General features: G+C 36.4%; 1 protein-coding gene across 1 annotated transcript in view; it reads left to right on the forward strand.

The window, feature by feature from the left end:
- The window catches only part of LOC134654079 (uncharacterized), a 168,244-nt gene that overhangs the window by 69,849 nt on the left and 86,093 nt on the right, over positions 1 to 12,302 (forward strand). The gene's annotated exons all lie outside the window — the stretch shown is intronic.

The raw sequence follows: 12,302 nt of genomic DNA on the forward strand, positions 1-12,302 counted from the left end.
CGAAAGCAAGTGCCGTATTATTCTTTGCTCTTGACCTCAGTTCTCGGCTCGATAGATGTTCGTGGCGTGTAATGAACGTGTCAAATGTGGTGATTACGTGTAATCGACGGGAGAACGAGAACAATGCGCCGCAGAGCGTCGGCCGAGCTGGATTGATTTAGATTGAGCGTCGGTTTAATCGCGCCGCGCGACAATGATCCGCCGCGCCGGAGTAACACCAAGAAAATGATTTTTACTTCTCATGCTCAAAAAGTGCACCTTTATGTCGTGCGTAGACGACATAAAATCGCATTTTATGCTCTAGAGCATAAAAGTAAAATTTTCTTCTAAGACTAAGGTAATCGGTCTCAACAGCCAAGCAGTTAAAACATATTGCACAATTTTACTGAGCAATAAAATTATGTAGATGACAAAACTTGTTATATTATTTTATTTTTGCTACAATTTATTAGAAATTCGTATTTTCTGTCATTAAATTTAGTAAATCACATAAAATAGGAGTCGATTATCGTTCAAAAATGCTCCGAAATGTTTGACTTGGCAGAAAACCAAGCGTCTGAAACTCTGATCACATGATGAAAATTAAAAAAAAAAATTAAAAAGTTAGTTGGCGGGAATTGGTTATGTATTATGTTCTTTCGCTTTACGACAATTTCGTGGTGTAAATTGCCGTGAAAAATGGGTTTTATTTTCCTCGCAATCGAAGTGAAAAGCAGAGTGTACAACAAGGGCATAAATGTCCATTTTTACCCTCGTCTACTATTTTGGTCTTCGCTTCGCTCAGACCAAAAAATTGCCTCGGGTAGAAATGGGTCACTTTATGCCCTTGTTGTACAATCTACTATTTCAACCGGCTTTAGACACTTCCTAACCAGGTTTATTGTTTTGTTGGACCATAAAGTCGAAATATTAGGTAGGTACATAAATGAAATGCACGTCTCACTTATCGCTCAGCAACTTCATAGCACGTTTAGCAGACGATGATTGACGTAGGTAGGCAGACAGACAATTAGACAAGACTGGTGTTTTTCGCTTTTGAATAAGTAACATGTTTTTTTATTTATATTCCATAATAGTATTTTAATTCCATATTGTAAATTTACATTGAATGCATTAGTATATAGTTTAAAATACGTCAGGTAATTTTTAAGCCATAGTAAGAACTTAAGAAGTCAAAACTGAATAGAAACGTTCGGTACGGAGTTGTGATCTTGCGCAGCCGTGATCCAGCGCGGCAAGACATGCGCTCGCGCATTCAATGCTAATCGGCCGGAAGAGTGCGATGGCGCTTTGTCTCCCTGAACACCGCGGCCGTTTCAGCTCCTACACCACAAACGTACTCGAAGTGGTGGTGGTGAATGGTGACACCCAACTTCTAAAGAATCTAAAGTATGCGGAATATTTTCAACCCATGGGACTCAATTAAGCGATGCGAGAACGCGTATGCGAGTTTAATTACATTGCGGGTTTTGATCGGTCGGTTGAATTGGTCGTAACCGACAGTTCGCAATGTAACTAAAATCGCATGCGAGTTCGCGCGTCGTCTAAATCAGCCCTTAGACGTACCTACTCTGCGAAGTGAATGTGTACTACTAAGTACTTCAATTCTGTATGTGCGTTTTATATATTTAATTTGTGTTTAGTTTGATTTGTATAATAATGCAATATTCTTATGGAATAATAACATCAATAAATTGCTCTGATAATTAGCTTAAGATAATTTATAAGTATGTTACGATTCATAAGTGCTTGTTGCTAGGCCTACATGAATAAAGTATATTTTGACTTGACTTGACTTGACTTAGGTACTTAAGCTGATCGGGGGTCGAGTTGTCATTCCAATACATTTATATGAGATTGTTGTTTGTCTGTAGGAATGTACTATATAATGTCTATAGATATACTTACGATTGCCGTCTTTGCTAATAGGTGGCTGTGTAAACTGAGCGTCAATATCTAAGTGTAGTAAGTTTAGTAGAGCGACGTTTATTATTGTTTCGAGAATTGGACTTTAATTACCAGCGTTCGGATAATGGCCCATTTTAATATTATGTTTCTATCTATTACATTTTTTATATAAACAGCGTCCAGGATTAATTATACTTAATTCGATTTGACAATACTGAGTAGGTATGAAATAACACAAACACAAGAATGCTTTAGGAGGTTGTAAAACTCTTGTCCTTCTCTTTGTTCTCAATGTACGAACAGAGCATTCGTGATTCCGATTCTATCAACAGGATTCCACATTCAATGATACCTAAGTTATAAAACGCTAAGCTTAAGCTTAGGGTTGTCACGTGTTTCATAATGCAGTGGCATGCGAAGCTACTTCAACTTCGCGTCTAACCTTACGCTTGCTTATTAGAAGATTAGAAGTATTAGAACCTAGGGCCTTGCTTAGAGTCTAGGGCTATAGGTGTGCGGTCGGTGCACACAACTTTGGTTCCTATGACAGTTAATTTTTATATGGAGTAGCTGTCAATTAATTTATTTAGAAATGTAACATTTAAGCAATAAAATACGATGAAAACATATTTCTTTAGTTCTTTTATTAATTAAGCCCAACCAAAAAAAATTGACTTTAAGGAACTGTCATAGGGACCATCACCATCATTCGACCCCAGAGGTATAAATACTCAAAAAAAGTCATATGGGTAAAAAAATAGAAGTAAGCGTTTGACAACCCTGAGTTGGCTGGTTTGATGGCGCGATTTGCCCCTCGCAGCGCTAAACCGATCTGATAGTGCGCCGCTAATGCTCTGTCGCCTTTGCACTTCATAGCCCGTGTTCATAGAGAGAATAACCATCGTTTAATATTCCAACTCAACGTTTCCTTGGTTAAAAAAAAATGTTTTTCCTCTGCTCTGTACAAAAGGCGACAGTACTTACAGCAGATATGTTGATTTACATTTATACAATAACATAACATTACTACCGTTTTGCAACAACTTTTTAAGCAAGTATCGTGCTCTATTACGTACTGTGTCATGGAGCGTTATTCAGATTTTTAAATCTGTTAGGTTTTGTTATGAATAATATAATGTATGACAGCTACAAATTACCAGTAGATAACAAGAATTTAGGTAAGTGCCTACTATCTGCAAAGACCTCCTCGTCACGTAGAACTTGAAACAATTTTGCATAGGTTTCTTTTTGTCTTTTGGCGCAGGTGTTATTGGGTATTAGTCAGAGCCTTTACTGCTGCCTCAGCATTTGCCTTGTTGTTAACTGTTCTCTACGCAGCAAATGATGGTTCGTTAGGGTTACTCCACGTTAATTGACCAATATATGTATATATATATGAAGATACGAAAATTATACATTTACTCTAATAATAGGTAACAGGGCATTTTCATTAGCTATGAGTGTATAAGGCTACACGCAAAGTATTAATAACCTGTTATAAAATAGCACTAAAATAATATAAGTATTATGCAAAGTATCATGTCAAAATAGCTGTAAAGGTCACAATTTCTCATGGATTCTCATGAGCACACCTTTGCCTGGCACAGCGAATGCTCGGGCGTATACAAATCGAGCCACTTTACGCAAACCAATATGCATATTGAATTTGAAACGTGTGATAAATGTCGCACTGAACATTTTAAATTGCCACTAAATGCCTATACAATATCTTATACTTAGCGATACCATTAGTAAAGAGTCTGTTGCGGAAGTATTATTTTTTACGAGTATATTAACATTTACGAGTCCCTTTGTAGCTGTCTGTCAATCATAATTTGACGGATTAAACTTGAAACGACGTAAGTGAACGAATATGATGTGATTTGAGATTTTTTTTAGTGTTATTTAAACTTACGAAACATCAGTAAAACCGGGACGTACAATAATATAAATAAGACTTTAAATGCGAAGGTAGGTAAAAAACTAAATTATATTTATTAGGAAACTTTTAAATGTATGTATTACTGTGAGTTTACTATAAGAATATTATCTTAGGCGTTTCTTTTTTGTTGTCCCCTACCCTTTTTGTTCAAATTTGGGATTTTTTATGTTATTTCTACTCAGAATCACGAACTCTTTCTATCCTAATAGGAGAAAAAAAGTGTCCCAAAATTTCCATACATTTTTCGATCTTTCCATTTCGCGACCGCCATACAAAGTCTATGAAAAATGGTGACGGAATGGAAATAAAAACCTTAGGACACTTTTTTTCTCCTATTAGGATAGAAAGAGCTCGCGATTCTGAGTAGAAAATAACATAAAAAATCCCAAATTTGAAAAAAAGTGTAGGGGACAACAAAAAAAAAACGCCCCTTTAAATTATTTTCTGCTAGATCAATAACTTATAAAGGTTCATATTCTTCAGTCAGTAAATTTACAAGTAGTTGTTTACAGTGCTGCCTAGCAAAACGTAATTTAGCCAGCTTCATAATTTGTGTTTCAACAGTTCTGTTCTCACATACTTAATCCGACTTGATAAAAGCTCATTGCAGCGTAAACATTATTATTCAATATTACCATCACAGGTCATAAGTGCCGGTCCGTTTACTATCACTACGTGTATGCATCATGTCAGTGTCGCAACGTTTCCATTTCAACTCTACAAGTTCTATAAATTGTGCAATCGTTTCGGAGATTCCACTCGTTTGAGTTTTCCACCGACTAGTAACATTAATAACAGAACCAGAAGTAACTGTTACCTCGTGTCCAAATCGTAAAAGTTAAACGCACGCCGATTATTTTTTAGAGCTTTATCCAAAATGAGCAGCCAACTAAGATTGTGTAAATATATACAAAATTTTATCGTTGCGATATAATAAACAGTTATTGGGTTTAAATTGATAAAAAGGTTTACGTAATGTAGACACTTGCAGTTAAAAGATAAGAGTTATCGGTTTAAATCGGTTCCGTTATCTGTATCTATAACTGGGTTTTAACGTAACTTCCGAATTCGGTCAGCACTCCAACATTGATATTACTTAATATTTTGACAAGAAATATTCTGATAACGTTTTCTTGGTTGGGTCAATATACCGTAATTTTTAACAAGCGATGGATTCTGATGTAATGTCTAAATTGCGGTTAAACTATGTTCCTTACCGTGGCAACGTTTTTGTTTGTTTTAAAGCGTAAAGCATTACATCTGGCAAATAAAACGTGCGTAATAAGCAAACAGCGGCAAAAGTGAAACCGCCTTTACATAAACAGTAAGAAGTTGCTCTATTTGTACAACATAAAAAAATCCAAAACGCAAAATAATCCGAACGTGGCGGCACATCTCGGTAAGTGTGAATAGTTATCATTGCGCGTGCGCGCGGACGGAATGCTAAACGCCGTGGCTAGATGCCGCCTGAAGAGACATTCCTCATTGTCTATGTGCGACTCCGCGGCTATTAGTAAGGATAAGTGAGGTTTACACGGTCGAAATGCCAGGCTGTTCACGGCATTGTTGAACTATTTATAGTTAGGGCTCGGTTAAAATGACTCGGGGAAGTTTTAAGTGTTAATAATGCCTTGGTTACGATCTTCAAAGTAGAATTATTTTTAGTACGTATACGACACTATACGGACGGTGAGACTACGGACCAGCTTGATACCATAATATTATATATTATTTTAATATTATTCTCGTTTCAAGACTTAACTTTAATAATCAAAATATGTATATCAAAATTATATTTTAGGAATGGCAACAACTTCGGAAAGAAGACGGGCGCCTTCGTTTGCGTGGAATAATGATGACTATGATTTACACAAACTACCCTATATCCTTCCCCGAGCCCTAAACTATCTCCATACATACTTACCAAATTTCATCTAAATCGGTGGTTTAAGCGTGAAAAAGTAACAGACAGACAGAGTTACTTTCTCATTTAAGTATATAGGAAATCTTTGTCGTGAAGTAACGACAATTTAGGATTAGGTATGTACATACATAAATATTCAAATACATATGTATAGGTATTGGCTCGGGCAAATTACCTCTAGGTTTGCGTTGGAAACTCACCTCACTGAGGATATCGTATCAGAATGAATACGACACGATGCTATTCTAGGCACCTATAAATAGAGGTTATAGGGTTGTTATTCCGCAAGCTTCTACGAGAGCATCATCGTAATCGTAAGCTTAGGTACATACTGGTACATTTTACACTACTGCTACTTATAAAGTTGACATTGGCAGTTGGAGGCAGGCTGAAATCACGTCCCAAAGCAGGCGTGTAGTCACTCCGCGATTTCGTCGCTTTGCTACACTACAGGTAGCTAAAAGTACATCCGTTCGGCCCCAATTTTGGGGAAAGCCATAAGCCGCGCGTGGCGCTGTTGCCACCTAGCGGCCATATCTGTGCTGATCATAACAGACGCGTTTTGTTAGAGAGTGAGTCTTCTGTATGTATGGCTCTTCTCAGGTGAACTTTTCGCTTCGCTTATACTTAGTACTATTATTTATTCTGTGTCCAAAGGTCCATAGCACATAGCTGAGTCGGTCCTACACTTTAGTTTTTATTTCTGGTAGTTACTAAGATTATAACTTACAACGAAAGTGGACGACTATGCTCAAACCGCTTGTCTATACAAATATAATCTCCGTTTTCCTCTCTCTCAATTACATGCATAGGTATACCACAGCTAGCCCTTCGTTTGATTTTTTTAGGAGCTTCCAAAGATTTGTATGGAATTTGTCTGTCACTCCTAAATTCTATAATAATAATCCAAAAATCTAAAAAAAGTAGAACGAAGGAGCATAGCTATATTATGCATCAAATTTTGTATAAATGTTTTCCCTAATGTCAATATCCAGAGACGAAAATGGGGACTACGTTTGTATGGAGAGGCGGTTGTCCACTGTCCTTTTAAAACATATTTTCTAAAATACGATATGATAATTCATTTTAGTATAATCGGAAATATTTATTTAATCTTTAAATTTACTTATGAACAGTTGAACATAAGATGATAAGTACTTACTGGTATTGCTTGAGGCAATGCTCTCGGTAACACTAGGAATTCAGGCCTAGGTATCGTTTAACCGCGTTTAACTCGTTTTGATGGCTGTTCTGCACCATAAAGTTAATAAAATGATATCGCAATGAAAGACGACAATGATGTTGATATCTGCATTAAAGTTTACATAGGTACTCTAAGTATATTATCAAAATGGAATAAACATGATTATCGCCGGCGTCTGTTCATGTGGATGGATCCATTAGATCTTATTTTACGATGTTGATTCTTGTATTAACGTAGCTCTTTTTTAAACATGAGTATTTAAAGTTGGTAAAGTTCATTACAGTCATTATAGCTCTGTAACTAATCAAGTATTCAGTCTACTTAGCTGGACCTCCACCTATAAGGGCAATCGTAATTGCAAAAAATGCAACCGAGAAAATGATGTGAAAGGAGATCCTGTAGGTACGTGCAATTGGTCAATTGTGGGTGTTTTAAAGTCTAAAAATAGCTTGTTTCTTTTGTTCTTTCTGCCATTTTACACGTAATTGTAGACGTAGTAAAACGAGTAACGTAACTTTTTCCAGAAAAAAGTGTAATTAGACCCAATGACGAATAGTGCAGAGGGCCTACCGCGAACCACGTTCGACGTGTTGCCTCCCTGTCACACTTACGTACGAATTTACAAGTGCGACAGAGAGGCAACACGTCGAATGTGGTTCGCGGTAGGCCCTCTGATATAACTGGCAGTGCTCTCACCACATCCGACCGGACGTTCCTGGCATTGTCCAATGAGAAACAGATAGTAAATTACCGTAAAGTATAGCCTCGTAGTATTCGATACAAGCCAATTTATTCCTTAAATGTATGTGCATTTAATGATGTTATAGCAAGTTGTGTTCATTAATTTACTAGTACGTCCTTTATCATAAAATCAGAAGCAAAAACATTATTAGGTAATTTATTTATAGATTACATATCTTATCCTATTTAACTCACGATCTTTAGTAATACTAATAAATGTCTTTCTTAAATGACCAACGAGCGTGTTTTGAAGTGGTCTAAACTCCCACAAAAGTGTATTGATAATAAATAATACAGTAAAATAAACACCGTGTAAACGCGCTGGCTAACAATCTAATAAAGTATTACTAGTGTCATTATAAACTTTAGAAACGTGAAGTTACGATCTGGTATCCACTGGAGAGTTACGAAGTTACGGGTATAAAAGTATAAATAGTAAATGATGAAACAGAAGCGTACCGCCGCGTGCTCGCTTCAAAATCCTCTAATACAATGCATTTATCACACAGTTTTATTGGACCGCGCTCATAGCGTCGCAGTCACTAAACTCATTTGTGTTTTGATATAAATTTTCTCGTTATTTCAATTAAGCATTTGACAGCGGCAAGGAAAATTCAATTTCTGTAAGATGTTTTGGAATTGTTTAATTTAAAATAACGCCACTGTTGAGCCACTAGGTTTAAGGAGATTTCCGTAGTAAGTCTGAGAGTATACAATTTACATAAGTTAGGTGCATACTATATTTTGGTGTCGTAACGCATGAATATGAAATTTGAACATTGATGTATATTGTACAACTTAGTTTTATTCAAACCATCTCAAACTCAATAAAAGGGAATAACGATAAAGTTTGGTCAAAATCTGTCAAAATAGACATCCTGTACGTTTCTAAGTTAATCAAAAAAATTGCAGATAAAGTACTTAAAATATTATTTTTAAAAAATAGAGTCCGATATTATGGCGGCATATTAGCTCTAATTAGGAGCCTAAGAATGTATACAGCCGCGATACCGTCTACTCATTAAGTTTAATTAATCGATCTTAACTTTGTATCTTTCTTACCTAACATCATTTACCGGAGAATTTCCATATTTATCTCCATCAGGTTTTTGATGTAGGGCATCAAATGTTTTTATTCGCATTCCCGAGCTGTTATTTCCAACACGCGCTGACTGTAGGTAAGCGATCGTCGGAGGTGAACCAGTGTAAATTTGGAACCCTATTGCGTATAATCGTTACGCATCTCTAGGTCAGGTTTATGCTAGTTGTTTGGTTCCAGGTCTAGGTATGTGTTGGTAATTTATAATACAGGGCCCGATGAGACGTGCGTGCGTGTGCGTCGCATTCCCTTTTGCGGCTAGATTTGCGATGTGATATGCCAAACCTAACTAAAAATAAACGAAACTTAACCGGCCCGATAGGGCTCAAGCACGCTGACTATTTCATTACCCGTATAAGCTTATCGTGTGCTACCTTACGTAATAATTAAGCTAAAAATAAGTATCATATTAAAACAAATAACCTTAGTATACAATTACACGAGGCACTGAGCTAGAGACAGTCTTTTATTTATAATTTAAGTTATTGTTATTGTAGTTCGTTGCAGTTTTTAATTTTAGTTTATATTTTTATAGATATATACACTTTTATGTTACTTTTAGATTGTGTATTGAAATTGAATTATGTGAAATATTAATTTTAATGTTACTCGTTAACTAATTTTAATTCAATAAATACCTTAGTATTATTAAATTAAATTGAAAAATAAAGCTTTCCAAATTGTCCGAAAGTTCATCTAGCAAGTAAGGTCTGTGAAGTCAATATCTAAATGAATAATTTTAAAACTATTTTTATTTGGTTAATTACAATAATAACATTCCCGTTGCATGATAGTTCATAATTATTATCAATCCCACAAGAAGTTACGAACCGCATTAAATTTTATTAGATCGCTTTTGGTGAACTCGCGCTATTACACTTTTCGTCACGCACATTACGAAATCTCACATCTTTATTGTTACTATCCAGGCATAGGTAAGTATATATTTTCTTGTAACAGTTTCAGCAATAAATTTAATTAACATTTATATTCACAATTAAGATCAGAAACACCTATTATTGTTTTGTTATTTATTCAGTTTGCTGAAATATTTGATGACGCTCTACTACAAGTGGGTATGAATCCTGCTTTATCGACTATACGCACTAAAGTTTACCACAATAGGCACGTTGAAATTTGTAGTTTAGTGTAGTTATAACATAGGATTGTATAGTCCAAAAGGCACGTTAAGTTAATGCATAATGTTTTATAGTCCCATGAAAATCACATAAACTTGATAGAAAGGAATCGACTGAGAATAGATTTGTTTTATGAGCTTCGGAATAGCTATGTAAAAGTACGCAAGCTGGCTCACCCAATTGGACTTGTGTTTAGAACGTGCTGTATCCATAAACACGAAACATGGATTAGTACTTTAAAGTTTCTAGAATATACGAGTATATCTAACAGATACACTATTCAGTTTTGTTACTAAATATAGGTTAATAAGGTTACACGTTAATTAAATTAAGGAAACAAAATTCGAAAGTCATATATAAAATATTTATTATTTAAGTATGAAAGCGGCTTTATAATGTCAATTAAGGAGATAACTCGGGGTTATCAAAGGGCGCGTTATTAGAAACGTCGCTTACGTTTAAATTGTTGTTAATCCGGTCGGTGCCGGGGCCCTAATGGCGAACTTCGAAACGCCTAACGGTCCAGCAACACTTGTTAATAAACTTTTCATCGAGGAGACAATAAACGCCTTTACGAGCGCCCCCTTTTACGGCCGACGACTGGGTTGTAGTCGGCATTAAATAGTTGGCGGGTTGGAAATGCGACATCTGAAATGTCTCTGGCCTAGGCACAAGTGTGAGGGCTCTGACAATTATTGCCGCCATCTTTAGTACTTCCTTAACACTCGTAGATTATAGAGATCGTTATTAAGTGGACGGTATTATTTGTCACTATAGGAAAACATTTTCAAACTAACTTTCAAAGTAGTAAACTTGAGAAAAACATATAAACATCTGAGTGTCGTTATTTAAGACTACATACAAATCTACTATAATATATAACATACATGTATACACTATGTAATAACAAAATAATTTTAGGATCAGCGTTATGAGCAACTGCAAAAAAATCATTTCTTTATGTTTGAATTTGATAAAAAACTAGTCTTAACGTCAATAGGATTTGGAAACCTATAGCGGCTTTTAGAAAATAAGAGAAGGTTGATGTTTTGCTATGAAAAAGTACTGAAATATATATAAGCCTATAATTTATATAATGGACGTTTTTTTATCCGCACGTAAATACTGAAAGATAATTAAGTTACATACATAGTAGTACTCAGAAGATCCGCAGTATCTAACTTGTTTCTTCTTTTCCTTAGCCAGAACGGGACCATTTCGGATGTGTGCCATGCTAATGCAGCAGCTTTTACTTGCTGCACCGGAGTCCTAGAAGTGCGACTCGTCAAGCGTGGTATTAGCAATTAGTGTGATCGCCAATATAGCTGGCACCGGTGCGTGTGCTGCGCTGCCCCTCCCAGTTCTGCTTTCTACACGCGCGATTTCACTGGCACCGGCGCCGAGCTGCTTTTTGTACCACACGCGATTTTTCACAAATACCTGCCTCTGCTAGGCACCTGTTACGTCGCTGACAAATCCGTATGAGTCTTACGAAATACTTGCGATATTATTGCGGAATATATAGACGTAGCAGACAATAGTAGTGCCCGGTAGTCTTATTGTAAGATAAGATTATAAATGGTGGTGCGGGGCTTACAATAGAATTCTTTACGCCCTGCACGCGCCAGCTTTATCAGGCCCTTGCTCAGGCTTTCTTTGCCGGCGCCTGCCGGTGACTCACTACTGACTAACGTATTGCGTATTCATGCTTGTCTCTCTAATTTCAGGGCTACCAAATTATTTTTGAATGTTCTATCTAACATGTACAATTTTTGTCGCGAGTTTCGACATTGTGAATTATTAATACAATGCTCGGGCGAGGCGCGGCGAAACACATTCCCATAGAAACGTGAATGCTAGTTCGAAGGTCTCGGAGCTGGTTGTGGAAGCTATCAGTCACGCCATGAGGACATCGTCAAATCGCGCCATTCTATCAACCAAAGGCGAGAAAGCAATAACAATGTATGCGCCTCATACAATGTTACTCCCTTTCTCTTTTGGATGACGGTGGTAGTGGAGGGAGGGGACTTGATGAACGCGATGCATTTATAATACCCGGATCGTAGTAACATAGAACTTGAAATTTATTCAATCTTGTTTATCTTCTGATTAGCATAAGCTATCTCGTGCTCAAGTTCGTCGCATTCAAATCGGCCAAAGGTTTCCCTTCTATCGATAGCCATCGAAATCAACAACCGTCATTTGTCAGAAAGCTCTAAATCGGTTATATATGCAATATGCATGCGTTTTATTTGTAAAATTGTTTTCAACGCTTGTGACATAAATTGATTGTTGATTATAAATGCTTTTTGTGTACTTTGAATTCATCATTGGAATAGATTTGA

Source organism: Cydia amplana, chromosome 14 (genome assembly GCF_948474715.1).
Source record: "Cydia amplana chromosome 14, ilCydAmpl1.1, whole genome shotgun sequence".
Classification (NCBI taxonomy): Eukaryota; Metazoa; Arthropoda; class Insecta; order Lepidoptera; family Tortricidae; genus Cydia; species Cydia amplana.